Source organism: Bombina bombina, chromosome 1 (assembly GCF_027579735.1).
Source record: "Bombina bombina isolate aBomBom1 chromosome 1, aBomBom1.pri, whole genome shotgun sequence".
In the NCBI taxonomy this organism is placed as follows: domain Eukaryota; kingdom Metazoa; phylum Chordata; class Amphibia; order Anura; family Bombinatoridae; genus Bombina; species Bombina bombina.
The window spans coordinates 1244108586-1244124622 of record NC_069499.1 but is presented as its reverse complement, the minus strand read 5'-3'; the positions used below and the strand labels follow the sequence as shown (position 1 = coordinate 1244124622).

The 16037-nt window shown below is 37.1% G+C and overlaps 1 protein-coding gene across 1 annotated transcript in view; it reads right to left on the bottom strand.

Moving 5' to 3' along the window:
- LOC128648054 (arylamine N-acetyltransferase, pineal gland isozyme NAT-10) overlaps window positions 1–16037 on the bottom strand; it is a 421895-nt gene that overhangs the window by 55040 nt on the left and 350818 nt on the right. The gene's annotated exons all lie outside the window — the stretch shown is intronic.

Genomic DNA, 16037 nt, shown 5'->3' with positions numbered 1-16037 from the left:
GTTTCCTATACATTCTCAAAATAGTAATTTTGTCTTGATAATTTTGAAATTTGATCATTATTGGTTTGTATTGGGTTTTCCCAGCTATCGTTTTCCTCTGTGGACCTATTCTGTGCACTCTCTCAATACATAGGGGGGGAGGTTGTTGTTGTAGACCTAGTATTTGAGGGAGTACTATAGAGGAATAGTGTAAGAAATCTGCAAACTCATTGGTTTCCGGCAGGCCAACAATTTTCAAATTATTACGCCGAGAGCGGTCCTCAAGGTCTGCCAGACGTGCTTGTAAGGTTTTGATATTGTTGGCCTGTTCAGAATCCAGTTGTGCTTGTTCATTTAAGGTGTCTGTCTCAGAACCTCTATTTTCAACCTCATTGAGTTTGTTTGAAAATTGCCTTAACTCTGCAGTGAGATTAGTCATTGGCGACTGTAGTAGCTCAAATTGAGGAAAAAAAAGCACTTGCAGCTTCAAACTTAACTTTAACTATGTATCTAATTTCAAACATGATCTAGCCTTAACCCCTTGCGCCAAAACGATGTATATATATATATATATATATATATATATATATATATATGTCATGCGGTACATTGCCCATCATACCGCATTAGGAAGCTCCAGCAGTTTCGGTTGTAAAGTGACAGCCGAGAGCTGCTGTTCTTGAGCTGCAGGCATATGTCTTTATATGGTAACGGATCATGATTAGCGCTTCGTTACCATATGAAGGCAGATTGCTAGATTGTTACAAACAGTGACAAGATCTGTGTCAAAGACAGTGACAAGGTCTATGAAACAGTCAAAGGCAAGTGGCACAGCAGCGGAGGGAGTGGGATGTATGGGCAGGGCCCTACGCTACAGTAAATAAGGTTTGGAAGGGATGGGAAGCTACACTACGACAAAAGGGTTGAATGGGAGGCAGGGTGCCCTATCTAACAATCGTGGGGAGGGGAGAGGTAGGGGGCATCACTACGCTAAAGAAAAAAAAGACTAAATTACAAAAAAACATTACAAAATGCATATAAACTGGGTACTGGCAGACATAGGGAGGTTAAACTACCGTTTGTGGGGGGGAATCAGGGAGGTGGAAGGGTTGAAGAGGGTTCTCTACAATGCAGAAAAAAAACTAATAAAAACAACAAAACTTAATACTGGCAGACTGTCTGCCAGTACGTAAGATGGTGGGGAGGAGTGTGCCTGTGGGGGGAAGAGAGCTGTTTGGGAGGGATCAGGGAGGTGTCAGGAATGATGGTAATCACTGCATTACAATACTTTTACCCTTACCTGCTAACTAATTAACCTCTTCAATGCCAAGAATTTCAGAACAGTGGTGCGCAGCTGCAATTAGCAGCCTTCTAATAACCAAAAAGCATGTCTGCTATTTCTGAACAAAGTGGATCCCAAAGAAGCTCTTACATCCATTTGTGTTACAGCTGTATAAACAGTATGAAAATAATTTCCGTGAGAAACTCAAAGCCTATAAAAAAGTTAACAATTTATTTTTTTATATTGCATTTTGTGGTGAAATGATGGCATGAAATATACCAAAATGTGCCTCGATCAATACCTTGGGTTGTCTACTTCAAAGAAATATATAGTTTTGATAGGCTCTAGTTCTGTTTAAATGGAGTGATAGCAGAAATGCTAAAAATTCTCTGGTACTTTGATCAAGTTTTTCTCTAAAATTCCTGCTAGTGAAAGGGTTAAATGGGTATGAAAGCCATTTTTTTTCTTTTGTGACAACATACTATTTAAAAAAAAGAAAAAAGTTTTCCAATTTAATTCAGTTCAAGTTTACAAGTGAGGCGCAAACGGTTTTGCACAAGCAATATTGTGTTCGCAAACAGTTTTAATTGCGCAATCGTGATTTAAGGTACAATTCTTATCGTGATCACTGAGCTGTGGTTAACTGTTTTTACGAAACTAAAAAGTTGCATAAAACTGTTCAAAAATGCATTACAAAGTGCAGTTACACTCATAATAACACTGTCTAATAAAAAATAATCCAAAAAAAATACTGCACAAAAAAGTTATAAGGACTCAAAGATATGAGATCTTGGATTTTAGAAAAACAAAGCTGCCAAAGTACTTTAACATAGAGATACATACAGATACATTGTGAAAGATTTATTAATGCATGTATATAGATATGTACTGCGCATTAACAGTAAATATTTCACATTCCAATGTTTTGTACATTCTGTATATATCTATACATTATATATACAGTATATATATATATATATATATATATATATATATATATATATATATATATATGGATATAAATATATATTTGTTTTAAAAACCATCAGATATATGTAGAAATGTTTATTTATGAATAATTAGAACATATTCCGTTACGTAAAGAACATTGAAAAATGAAATTTTAATATTTTCATATCGGGTTTGCGCTAATGAAAATATGTCATGTTGTTTGCGCGAGAGAGTGGGTGTTTTTGGGTTACAATGAGCACAAAAATAAGTTTTTAGGAAACTTGTAATATGAATGCCCCCGGGGCGTTCAGCCCCTTTTTCGCCACGTCACTACTAAGTGATGCGCATGCGCAACTTCCTCAACAGCATCATATGCTGTCAGGCTAGTTCATGAGACGCGCAAAACACATACAAAATTTAACACATGAGCGATTCGGATGGACATACGCATGCATATTTTCAATGTTAATCTTGTGCACGTGCTTAAGAAGAGACGTAGAGAGCGTGTGGGACCGCTCTCTACGTCACTACTACTGAATAAGGAAGTTGTGGAGGGGAGGAGTCGGAATGCAAACTGCAAGTTTTCAAATATATAATTTTATATAAAAACTAATATGTAAAGTGAAAAACAAAGTTAGCGACTTGAATGGTGATAAGTGATTGAATACATGTCAGTATTCCATTAGCCAGAAATTGACCTTCACTTTAATGAGCCAGGAAAATATAATAGGTTACTCTTAGGTAGTTGTATACTTTGCCTAAGAATTTCACACCTGCAAATAACTAAAACATTAATTTGTTTATTCTTTGTGTGCGTGCGCACACACATACATGTGTGTATATATATATATATATATATATATATGGCCCCTAGCTATGCCAATATCTATATGGGGTTCTGGGAAGACCTATATATTTATAACATTAATATCTTCAAAGAAAATATAGTGTAGTGGGGGAGATTCATTGACGATATTGGAAAGGGAACGAAGAGTCCCTAAATAGTTTTATGCAATATGTCAATTCAAATGAAATTAATCTCTCCTTCACACACAAAATGGGTAACAATGAAATTGAGTTCCTAGATCTCATATTATATTTTTATTATTTATTTATTTATAAAATATTTTACCAGGAAGGATACATTGAGATTTCTCTCGTTTTCAAGTATGTCCTGGGTCCACAAGACATTGCATTGATACAATAGGGTACAATAAAATACAAAAACAATAATAATACACAATATATGCAAAAAATTTAACATAGAACAGGTAGGAAATATTTAATCAACCATGACAGGTGCATTCTGTTTTGAGATATGTAGAGAGGGATCTCTTAAAGGATATTAGGCTTGGGGAAGGTTTGAAAGTGTGCGGGAGGTCATTCCATAATTGTGGTGCTCTGTAGGAAAAGGAGGATCGAGCTGCTTTCTTTTTGTATTGAAGCAAGCTAAATAATGTGCTGGTATTGGATCAGAGGTTATAGGAGGTTGGAATAGCCGGGGAGAGAATTCTGCTCAGGTAGGGTGGGAGCTTCCCAGAAAGGCTCTTAAACACAAGGCAGGAAAGATGGAGGGAGCGTCTGGATTCCAGCGACAGCCAGTTTAGTTCTTTTAGCATGTCACAATGGTGGGTCCTGTAGTTACATTGTAGCACAAAGCGGCAGAACGAGTTATACAATGTATTAAGTTTATTAAGGTGAGTTTGCTGTGCAGGTGCATAAACTATGTCTCCGTAATCCATGATAGGCATCAGCATTTGCTGTACAATCTTTTCCTTTACTGTAGGGCTGAGGCAGGATTTGTTTCTGTACAGGGCACGTAGTTTTGGATAAAGTTTAGATGCAAGTTTTTCTATGTGGAGGCCAAAAGATAGATTGGGGTCTAACAACATACCCAAGTATTTGAAAGAGTGGACTGCGGTCAGCGTGCAATTGGATTTTGTTTTGATGCGTAGTTGGGAATTTTGTAATATGTGTAATTTAGGTCCTGTTCCAAAGATCATTGTGACAGTTTTGTCAGTGTTTAGGAAGAGTTTGTTTTTTGAGATCCACTTTTCTACCTCTGTGAATTGGTCTTGGAGCACTGCTTCAAGCTGCGTCAGATCGGAATTGTTTGCATAGATTACCGTGTTGTCTGCGTACATGTGTACAGTTGAGGATTTGCAGACATTAGGCAGATCATTTATAAATAATGTGAATAGTAGGGGGCCGAGAATGGAACCTTGGGGAACACCACACGTGACTGGGAGAGGGAGGGAGTCGCTGTCAGAAACAGAGACATATTGTGATCGATCCGATACATATGATCGAAACCAGGTTAGCGGACGATCACAATATCACGATAAAGAACAAATTCTAACGAAACTTTTTAGAAAATCAACTGATAGTAACGGATATTTGCCCGCCAATAGTGGACACCACAAATTTTGGATAAATAATATCCCTTTTGGGCAATTCCAGAGGATTAGACAAAATTGTTCTAAATTAGAGGATTATGATAAGGAGGCTATTGTTCTGAAAAATCAACTTTTAAGTAAAAAATACAATAAAAAAATTGTTGAATCATTATAAATTAAAGCAAGAAATTCAGATAGAGATACACTGTTAGGAAAAAATAAACAAACAGATTTTTCTATAGAAGCCCAAGGTAAGAATGGTATAATACCTAAATCCAAGAAAAATAATAGAAAAGCGGGATTCATTACAACATACAATGAAGCTGCCCCCGAGATTAAGTCTATATTACAAAAATATTGGCCCATCCTTAAACAAGACAAATTTCTTAAAGATAAGATAGTAGAGGGCCCTGTTATAACGGTCAGAAGAAATAAATCTTTAAAAAATATGCTGGTGCCAAGTAAATTAAAGAATAATAATAATAATAAAAATAAAAATCATACGACTTGGCTAGATAATCGGAGCCAAGGATTGTTTAAATGTAATAGAAAAAACTGTGAGGGCTGTTTACACGCTTATAACAACAACAAACCTACACACATCGTCAAATCAAAATAAAAAAATAAGGAATGCGAAATTAATTCACTTACTAACTGTAAGAGTGATTTTATAGTGTACCTACTAAAATGCAATTGTGGCCTTCAATACATAGGGAGATCAAAAAGGGTCTATAAGACAAGACTTCTAGAGCATATAAAAAAATATTGAAAATGGTTTTAAGGGCCATAATTTGTCAGATCATTTCAATAAATACCACAACAAGGACCCTAAAAGTCTAAGAGGGACCATTTTGGAACATATTCCGATGGAAAGAAATGGGGGAGATAGAGTAAAAAAACTCAGACAAAGAGAGACCTTTTGGATCCACTATTTGAATACTCTTGTTCCTGCAGGCCTAAATAAGGACATTGATATTGTGGCCTTTCTATGAGGATCACTTCCAATGAAATAAATTTTAATATTTAGAGATTCAAATAGTGGATTTTTTATATAACATATAGCTGAGACCCTTGTGTTCTTTGGTTACATATATTATAATACCACGCTAGATCTAGAAAGGTATAAGAAATACAAATAACAATTAACATCTTGAATATGTATGAAGTAACCTAATTGCCAACACTTCCTTAAATTTATAGGAATGTTTACACAAATAGCACAGCTTTAAATAAGATAGCATTTAAAGCCACCAGTATTTTGCCCACAATAATATAAATAAAAATATATGGGCAAGGGGGGGCGTGTCCTAGCAACGGCTCTGAGTAGTTGCACTCTTCTTGTGCTCCGGGTGAAAATGATATAACCCGCCGGTTATTGATATTATCTTACAGCACCTAGCAGTAATACGACTGGTATCGTATAGCTTTTTATCATTCATCACAGATATAGCACATTTTGCTGTGTTCATGAACCCAGAGACAGAATAGGACAGTAGAGGCCTGTAGCGGCGGCTTTCTCACAGGCAGCGCTTCCCCCCCGGAATCCTGGGGTAACTTGCCATCATCGGACCTGTCCAATATTGAATCACTCAACTTTTGCTTAAAGAGGGACACAAACAATCAGCCACGAAAACCTTTATTATCCCTGTAATCAAAATGGCGACCGCAAGGAAAACAGAGCCGCTAGAAAACCTAAGTGACCACATGGCTAGATTTGAGGATCTATGCCGACACCTTATGGACAGCGCTCCTCTGGACTATTTTCTAGATCGGATCTCTGATGCGGATAAAGTGTTGGTTATTGCAGAGGGTAGGCTGAAGATAACTACATCTGCCATAGACACTCAGCAGGGGAAAAAACTTACACCTAGAGGCCTTTCCGGTATCAACGTACAAGCCAGCACAAACGGATGCACCGCCAGAGTCTTCAAACAGCGATCTTGCAGAAATGCCGGAGGAGGGACACACAAAGAAGACCAGGCACCTTCCGAAATATGGAGCGACTTCCCACAGATAAGAGGAAACTTAAGTACACATGAGGATGGAAGGGAATTTGTGACAGACTCTTGGGACTCTGCAAGTATGAACCAGGTATGCTTCTTGCTTGATATATTTACTCCGGATGACACTGCAAGCGATACCATTCCCCAAAAAGTGACTCCTCATGAAGGGTATGATAACATGTGGCCCTTAAATCCACTAGGGACTTTCAGAGACACTTGCTTCAATTTACTTCAGACATGGACCCAAAGAGACCACTGCAAAGAGATTGGGGCTCCTAACATAGAGACGCTTTCTTTCCTGCTCATTAAGCTTCGAGGCTGATTGAGCATTTATTCTACAATCTTTGAGTTGTTTACAGGTTAAAGACGCTAGTAAACGATCTGGGACACAGCATGGTTCCTTACACAGTTATATAGGTTATCACACCCCAGTTGGTGTTATGCTGTTTGCTGGTTTGATATTACCCTATGTTTATTTGCATGATGTATTGTTAGCCATAGTTCTAATGCACTAATCCCTATAATATTCTTATGCTATACTGTTTATGGTAGGCTGCCCCCAAATCCATAGCCCTTATAGTGTTTTTGGATACAGATATTATAACTTGTTCTGCTGCTAATGTTTCTGTACAGATGTCCTATGTGGGGGTTTGAGGGGCCCCCAGGGGGTCAATTTTGTTTTTTATATGTTATACAGAAACAAGGCACTAGCTGGTCCCCATTGCTTCAGATTCCAAAATATTTATGATACAGGTGCCGGTGTGGTTCCGCTGCCAATACTTTTGATGCATATGCTCTATGGGGGGGGTTTGTGGGGGGGGCCCCCAGAGCGATACTTATTCACACTAACAGTGAAGGTGGCACTCTTATTAGCATACTGGGCCTGTATATCATGTTAATTGAACACTAGTCTCCCTTTTGTGGTCAGCTGCCGTGGCCACGGGAGGAATAAAAAGAGAGGAAGGAAAAACAAAAAAAAGAGGGTGAAACAAAACAAAAAACACATAAATATCAATAATAGAGGGGCTTTGCGGACCACATTTTGCGACACACCCTAACAACAGCTTGGGAGCACCGTGAAAATATCACAGTTAATACTTAGTTTCTGAAACTACATTACATGGGATTATGTTTTTTCAAAGGGTAGCTTTTTTTGACCTCTAGACTGCTACATTTCCCTTCTCTATAAGTTCTAACATAAATTAACTCTATATCTTTGGATTTGGCAGGTCTGGTGATGGACACTAGTTAGTTTGACTAGTTATGTGTATGTCTTGTTTATGTTTATTCTAGCATTATCCCTACATGTTTTCTATATATTGCAAATAAGGATCCAAGAGTGGTCCATAATAGGTTTAATAGGGACCAAAATGAGGAAAATTAATTAAGAACCACCAGAATGTGTGTTGTATATCGCTGAATGTATATTTCTTATATCCTATTCTTTTTTTGGTGTCTCCAACCACTGTAATATGCAAATCCTCAATAAAAATATTAAAATAAAAAAAAAAATATATGGGCACATACAGGAAAATATATATGCATTAGTAACCAACTACGGAGATTTTAATAATGGTGATATAGAATAGGCATTGTCAAACTGAGGTTTGAGATAATCCTCTGGTTGCAAGTGCCGCTATATGTATACAAGTGTTTGCATAAGTTGTATAAGAAAGAAAAATATAATTATAGATGTTTCCGTATTTTAAATTACGAGTTAGAAATGTTTAGTTCTAAATGAAATACAAGTAATACACTTGAAGTATTTATATGTATAAGAAGTGTCTGTTTCAATATCTATTATACAAAACAGGTTACGACCTTTTCTAGCATTTTTTAACTAGTTACAACACACCTCCAAAATTAGACCAATCATAGAGCAGACCGGAAACACACCTCAGCGCAATCGGCGAGAGGTAGAAATACGAGCCAATAAGCTAATACAACATCCGCCTTTGATGAAAAAGCTTTTACAGCTTTGAAATGCGTCATGCAATCGTTTGGTGTTGTTCCGGCTGCTTCTATAATTTATATTACATTTTAACTCATTTTACTGATCAGTATTTTTATACAACAAGTTTTACACTTTCAACACTTTCTAAAACAGGCTTTGAGCTATTAAATCACAATTTGGATAATAGCATAGAGATAGCATTGACTACGTGCAGATAAGGTTTGGCTGACCTTTTTGGAGAAAATATGTGCATTACTAAAAATGCATCTATGATACCTCATACATATTGAGGTTACCTTTGTGAGTATCTTCTTTATAAAATAAAGTTGCCTTCAGTATTTACAGAGTCACGCTATGTTTGCTTTGTTTTAACTTCCTCCACATGAATATCTGACCGTGTATCGATACTCTACGGAGATGGAGCTGACATAACACAGGTGTTATCCTAGAGGTAAGAATACCACAAAGAATTTCTGACATCACTGATACCTCATATCGACTGAGGTTACCCTTGTGAGTATAGCTGTGTACCCTATTGGCTTATTCTGTACCTTTACAGGATTACACTATGTCCACTTTTTTCTTATACCCTTCTATGTAAATGACGTGAGGAAAAGATTCACGGGGGAGTGGTTGAAAATTAACTTGAGACACCTACTTCAACGCCCAGCACTGTATCCGGAGAGAATCACCAGTTGAAACACCCTATCTTTACCTCATAAGATTAAGGGTATATTTTGTAAGTAGTTAAGATAAGCCATATAGGAGAAATACTACTATCTACCCAGATGTTGGACTTTGTATGAACCAAAAAGACTTTCGCTCTTATTTTTGATGTTTCAATCTGTGACATTATTATATATGGTTATCGTAGGAGATATTTTCTATTATACTGTCTACTTTATAACCTATTTATAACAAACGTGTATATACAGATATTACTTCTATTAGAGATTTCTAACTTATTAGAAACTACACATTGTATCTATCAGCATTTATGTAGCTATAGCGAATAATATGAATGTTCAGAGTAACTAAAACAATAAGGTTAAAATGGATGAACCTTACAACAGTTTAGCGCTGTGTAAATTATATATTCTTTTTTTACTAACATTTTATTGAATGATTAGAAGTGAGGGCTTACCTGTCATTCAAATCACTATATTTTACAGCAGCTTTACTGATTATATAGAAAATCAGTAGCGCCTCCTAATAGTCCTTCTGAGTTTCTCAGAAGTTCTATTTAAACCTCCTTTCATTGTTAGATATATATATATATATATATATATATATATATATATATATATATATATATATATATATATATATATATATATGTATTAGGTATATCACAATTTTTTGATGAAATATTATGATTGCGATTTTAATAAAATTATTTTTTCAACGTACATTTATTCGTATTACATATCGGATTTCCATAGCAAAACATTGTTTCCAAGCCCCACCCCTCAGTGAGGACAGAAAGACTCCTGAAACAATTGTATTTATTGGAACAGCGGGCTAAAAACAGGACTGACCAAAGAAAATAGGGCAGTAATCAAGCATGCTCTAGGTGTCAGGGGGTCGATCCGATATAAAGCGTCGCCCGCAAAAGCCGGCGACGCCAATATTTGCGCGGATTTGGTATCACATATACGGCGTAACCTAGAAGTTACGCGCGTATATTTCTGCCGTCGCCCGCAGTTTTTTGGGCCATAGGCAGGTATACCAAACCCGCGCAGTTTGGTATCCAATATGCAGCGTAAGGACTTACGTGGCGAAAATGGAGAAAACTTACTCCATTTTCACCTCGCCACAAAAAGCAGCCGTAAGAAGCCTTACGCTGACTATTGGAGCCCCGTAACTCCCTAAACTAACTAGAAAATAAACCTAACACCTAACGCATGCGCAATGTCTATCTCCCTGTCAACCGCGATCTGCTAAAATAAACCTAACACCTAACGCATGCGCAATGTCTATCTACCTGTCAACCGCGATCCCCCCCCCCCCCCCCGAAATCCCTAATAAAGTTATTACCCCCTAAACCGCCGCTCCCGGACCCCGCCGCCATCTACATAAACTAACCCCCTACTGTGAGCCTCTAAAACCGCCGCCATCTACCTTATCTATCCCCTAATCTGACCCCTTACACCGCCGCCACCTATATAAAAATGATTAACCCCTAATGTAAGCCCCTTACACCGCCGCCATCTCTATTAAAATGATTAACCCCTAATTTAATCTACCTACCCCGCCGCCAGCTATATTATCTATATTAACCCTAAGTATATTATAGTTAATATAGGTATTACATTATATATATTAACTATATTAACCCTAATTATATTAGGGTTAATATAGTTAATATAGTTACTATAGTATTTATATTAACTATATTAACTCTATCTAACCCTAACTAAATTTATATTAAATTAATCTAATTCATTTATAAACTAAAATATTCCTATTTAAATCTAAATACTTACCTATAAAATAAACCATAAGATAGCTACAATATAATTAATAATTACATTGTAGCTATGTTAGGGTTAATATTTATTTTACAGGTAAATTGTTAATTATTTTAACTAGGTATAATAGATATTAAATAGTTATTAACTATTTAATATCTACCTAGTTAAAATAATTACCCAATTACCTGTAAAATAAATCCTAACCTAAGTTACAAATACACCTACACTATCAATAAATTTAATAAACTACTAACATCTATCTAAAAATACAATTAAATTAACTAAACTAAATTACAAAAAAAAACAAACACTAAATTACAAAAAATAAAAAAAAGATTACAAGATATTTAAGCTAATTACACCTATTCTAAGCCCCCTAATAAAATAATAAACCCCCAAAATAAATAAAATTCCCTGCCCTATTCTAAATTCAACAAATTTCAAAGCTCTTTACCTTACCAGCCCTTAAAAGGGCCTTTTGTGGGGCATGCCCCAAAGAATTCAGCTCTTTTGCATACAAGAAATACAATACCCCCCCCCCATTACAACCCACCACCCACATACCCCTATTCTAAACCCACCCAAACCCCCCTTAAAAAAGCCTAACACTACCCCCCTGAAGATCTCCCTACCTTGTCTTCACCACACCGGGCCGAACTCCTGATCCGATCCGGGCGATGTCTTCCTCCAAGCGGCAAAGAAGAATTCTTCCTCCGGCGATGTCTTCCTCCAAGCGGCAAAGAAGAATTCTTCCTCCGGCGACGTCTTCCTCCAAGCGGCAGCAAAGTCTTCATTCTTCCGGCGGCATCTTCAATCTTCTTTCTTCGCTCCGCCGCCGCGGAGCATCCATCCCGGCCGACTGCTGAACTTGGAATGATGTACCTTTAAATGACGTCATCCAAGATGGCGTCCGCCGAATTCCGATTGGCTGATAGGATTCTATCAGCCAATCGGAATTAAGTTAAAAAAATCTGATTGGCTGATTGAATCAGCCAATCAGATTCAAGTTCAATCCGATTGGCTGATCCAATCAGCCAATCAGATTGAGCTCGCATTCTATTGGCTGTTCCGATCAGCCAATAGAATGCGAGCTCAATCTGATTGGCTGATTGGATCAGCCAATCGGATTGAACTTGAATCTGATTGGCTGATTCAATCAGCCAATCAGATTTTTTTAACTTAATTCCGATTGGCTGATAGAATCCTATCAGCCAATCGGAATTCGGCGGACGCCGTCTTGGATGACGTCATTTAAAGGTACATCATTCCAAGTTCAGCAGTCGGCCGGGATGGATGCTCCGCGGCGGCGGAGCGAAGAAAGAAGATTGAAGATGCCGCCGGAAGAATGAAGACTTTGCTGCCGCTTGGAGGAAGACGTCGCCGGAGGAAGAATTCTTCTTTGCCGCTTGGAGGAAGACATCGCCGGAGGAAGAATTCTTCTTTGCCGCTTGGAGGAAGACATCGCCCGGATCGGATCAGGACTTCGGCCCGGTGTGGTGAAGACAAGGTAGGGAGATCTTCAGGGGGGTAGTGTTAGGCTTTTTTAAGGGGGGTTTGGGTGGGTTTAGAATAGGGGTATGTGGGTGGTGGGTTGTAATGGGGGGGGGTATTGTATTTCTTGTATGCAAAAGAGCTGAATTCTTTGGGGCATGCCCCACAAAAGGCCCTTTTAAGGGCTGGTAAGGTAAAGAGCTTTGAAATTTTTTTAATTTAGAATAGGGCAGGGAATTTTTTTTATTTTGGGGGTTTATTATTTTATTAGGGGGCTTAGAATAGGTGTAATTAGCTTAAATATCTTGTAATCTTTTTTTTATTTTTTGTAATTTAGTGTTTGTTTTTTTTTGTAATTTAGTTTAGTTAATTTAATTGTATTTTTAGATAGATGTTAGTAGTTTATTAAATTTATTGATAGTGTAGGTGTATTTGTAACTTAGGTTAGGATTTATTTTACAGGTAATTGGGTAATTATTTTAACTAGGTAGATATTAAATAGTTAATAACTATTTAATATCTATTATACCTAGTTAAAATAATTAACAATTTACCTGTAAAATAAATATTAACCCTAACATAGCTACAATGTAATTATTAATTATATTGTAGCTATCTTATGGTTTATTTTATAGGTAAGTATTTAGATTTAAATAGGAATATTTTAGTTTATAAATGAATTAGATTAATTTAATATAAATTTAGTTAGGGTTAGATAGAGTTAATATAGTTAATATAAATACTATAGTAACTATATTAACTATATTAACCCTAATATAATTAGGGTTAATATAGTTAATATATATAATGTAATACCTATATTAACTATAATATACTTAGGGTTAATATAGATAATATAGCTGGCGGCAGGGTAGGTAGATTAAATTAGGGGTTAATCATTTTAATAGAGATGGCGGCGGTGTTAAGGGCTCACTTTAGGGGGTTATAGATATAATATAGCTGGCGGCGGGGTACGGGAGCGGCGGTTTAGGGGTTAATAACTTTATTAGGTTGCGGCGGGGTAAAGGAGCGGCGGTTTAGGGGTTAATAGCTTTTTTATTGTTAGGCTAGTGAGGGGGGATAGCGGATAGAGGGTTAGACAGTGCGGGCTATGTTAGGGAGGCGTGTTAGACAGTGCGGGCTATGTTAGGGAGGCGTGTTAGACAGTGCGGGTGTTTTAGACTTTAGTCAGGTTTTATAGGCGCCGGCAGATTCTAACGTGGCGCAAGTCACTGGCGACGCCAGAAATTTGTACTTACGCAGATTTCTGGACATCGCTGGTTTGTGAGACTTACGGCACGTTAGCATCTGACGGCGACCTATATAGGATGGCTCGAGTTGCGAGCTGAAACTGCGGGCGACGCCGGTTCCCTCGCTTGTGCCGCAAACTGCGATCGATATCGGATCGCGCCCCAGATGTTTTTATTAGTAAACACGCCAGTTGGACAAACACACACACACAGGAAGTGGAACACACTTTAGGTAGCAGTTAAAGTGAAGGTAAAATTGCCTGGTTGTCAATCTAGAATAACTTTCTTTGTCCCAAATCAATATGAGTTTAATTCTTCATTTTTTTTTAAATATAAGTGTAAATAAAGTTATAGCCATAATTAATCAATTTTTAAAGGTCCGCAAATTCAACCCGTTATAATTTTTTTTTTCTTTGTTGATCCCATTTTCCGAGGATCCAATTGAAAATCTGTCCGTTAGGTGGCCGTCACTATAACATCATCAACGTCTTGTTGAGCTACACATACGCTATTCTTTTTTACTTTATCGTAGAATCCATGCACGCTCCAGTTTCGGACACATCAACGTCTTGTTGAGCTACGCATACGCTATTCTTTTTTACTTGATCGTAGAATCCATGCGCGCTCCTGTTTCGGACACATATTAGTTTCCTATAGGAATACCCCTAATATACCATCGGCTAACGGACGGCTCTGATACTGACAAGCGCAGTAGGAGTGAAATAGAATCGTGAATGCGCTTTTGAGATACGTATAGAGCGGGTGGGACCGCTCTATACGTCACAGCACAGAAAACCAGGAAAGGAAAGGTTGGGAGGAGTTAGCATCGGAACGATAGGGAAATATATATATATATATATATATATATATATATATATATATATATATATATATATATGTCGGAAATTTTTACTTTTTTATTGAAAAAAAACTAAGCGATTAGCTTATTGTAATATTAACTAATGCATTGATGTGTTCACAATGACCAAACTTTACCTTCACTTTAAAATAACTTTAAAAAGCTACATTTCATTTGGGTTACGAATTCTGTCATGCCTGATATTTTATCAACACCCATTATATATAATCTCTACTTATTATTCAGTAGAAAGCAACATGTGCTATACAAGTCTTACACATAGTTGTATCTGTCTACAGAAATAAATGTTTACATGTGCAGATCAGATTGTTTTGTACTCAATATCATTTGCCTATGTTACACATGTTGCTATAGTAAAAAAGGAAATCCAAAGCAGTTATAGAGCAGTAAAGTATTACCTCACACCTTAGCACTGCACGGACGCAGCTCATCCCACATAACGGCAAGCTATAAGAGAAACATCTGTACGGTGCTGAGATAAAATACCATACTAGATGCAGTTAGCCCCATGACTACCAAAGCGGCTGACACATGTAGCCACCAATTAGCAAGCGCTATCCAGTGTCTTGAACCAAAAATGGGCCGGCTACTAAGCTTAGATTCCTACTTTTTCAAATAAAGATAGCAAGAGAACGAATAAAAATGTATAACAAACAGTAAATTTGAAAATTGGTTAAAATTGCATGCTCTATCTGAATCATGAAAGAAAAAAATTGGGTTTAGTGCTAACGAAGGCTCTGAGCCGTCGCTAGCACTCTCCCACCTTGAGTGAGATCTGGGGGCTACCACCCGCTTCTACCCCGGCGATCGGGCCTGTATAGTGACAGGCATCGCTGAGGCTTCACGTTCTGTGCGGTGACATCACCGCGCAATTTTATTTAAAAATTACAATGACAAATATAGGGAAAGGGGGCATGCTACTTAGAAGCCTGTATCTCAGGCATCTAAGCAGCTACAGACCTTCAAGACCCACCGTTGGAAAGGTAATCACCTAACCTTTCCAACGGCATAGGTATAGGGGATGTGTAAAAAGTAAAATTAAAAAAAAAAACTTAAATTAGCTTAGCATGCAAAGGGTTAATATTAAAAAAGTTAAAACACATGGAATTTCCTAAACACATCCACAGAATTTAATAATATAATACAACATATGATTTAAAGTGAAAGGTAATTTAGGAATGTAACATTCCTAAATTACCTTTCACTTTAAATCATATGTTGTATTATATTATTAAATTCTGTGGATGTGTTTAGGAATGTTCATCCTTTTACTATTTGATTGGGAATGTATACTGCGGAATTATCATATATTTTTGCAATTCAATATTATTAAACATCTGGTTCAATGTCCAATATCCTTTAGATTAGTAACAAATC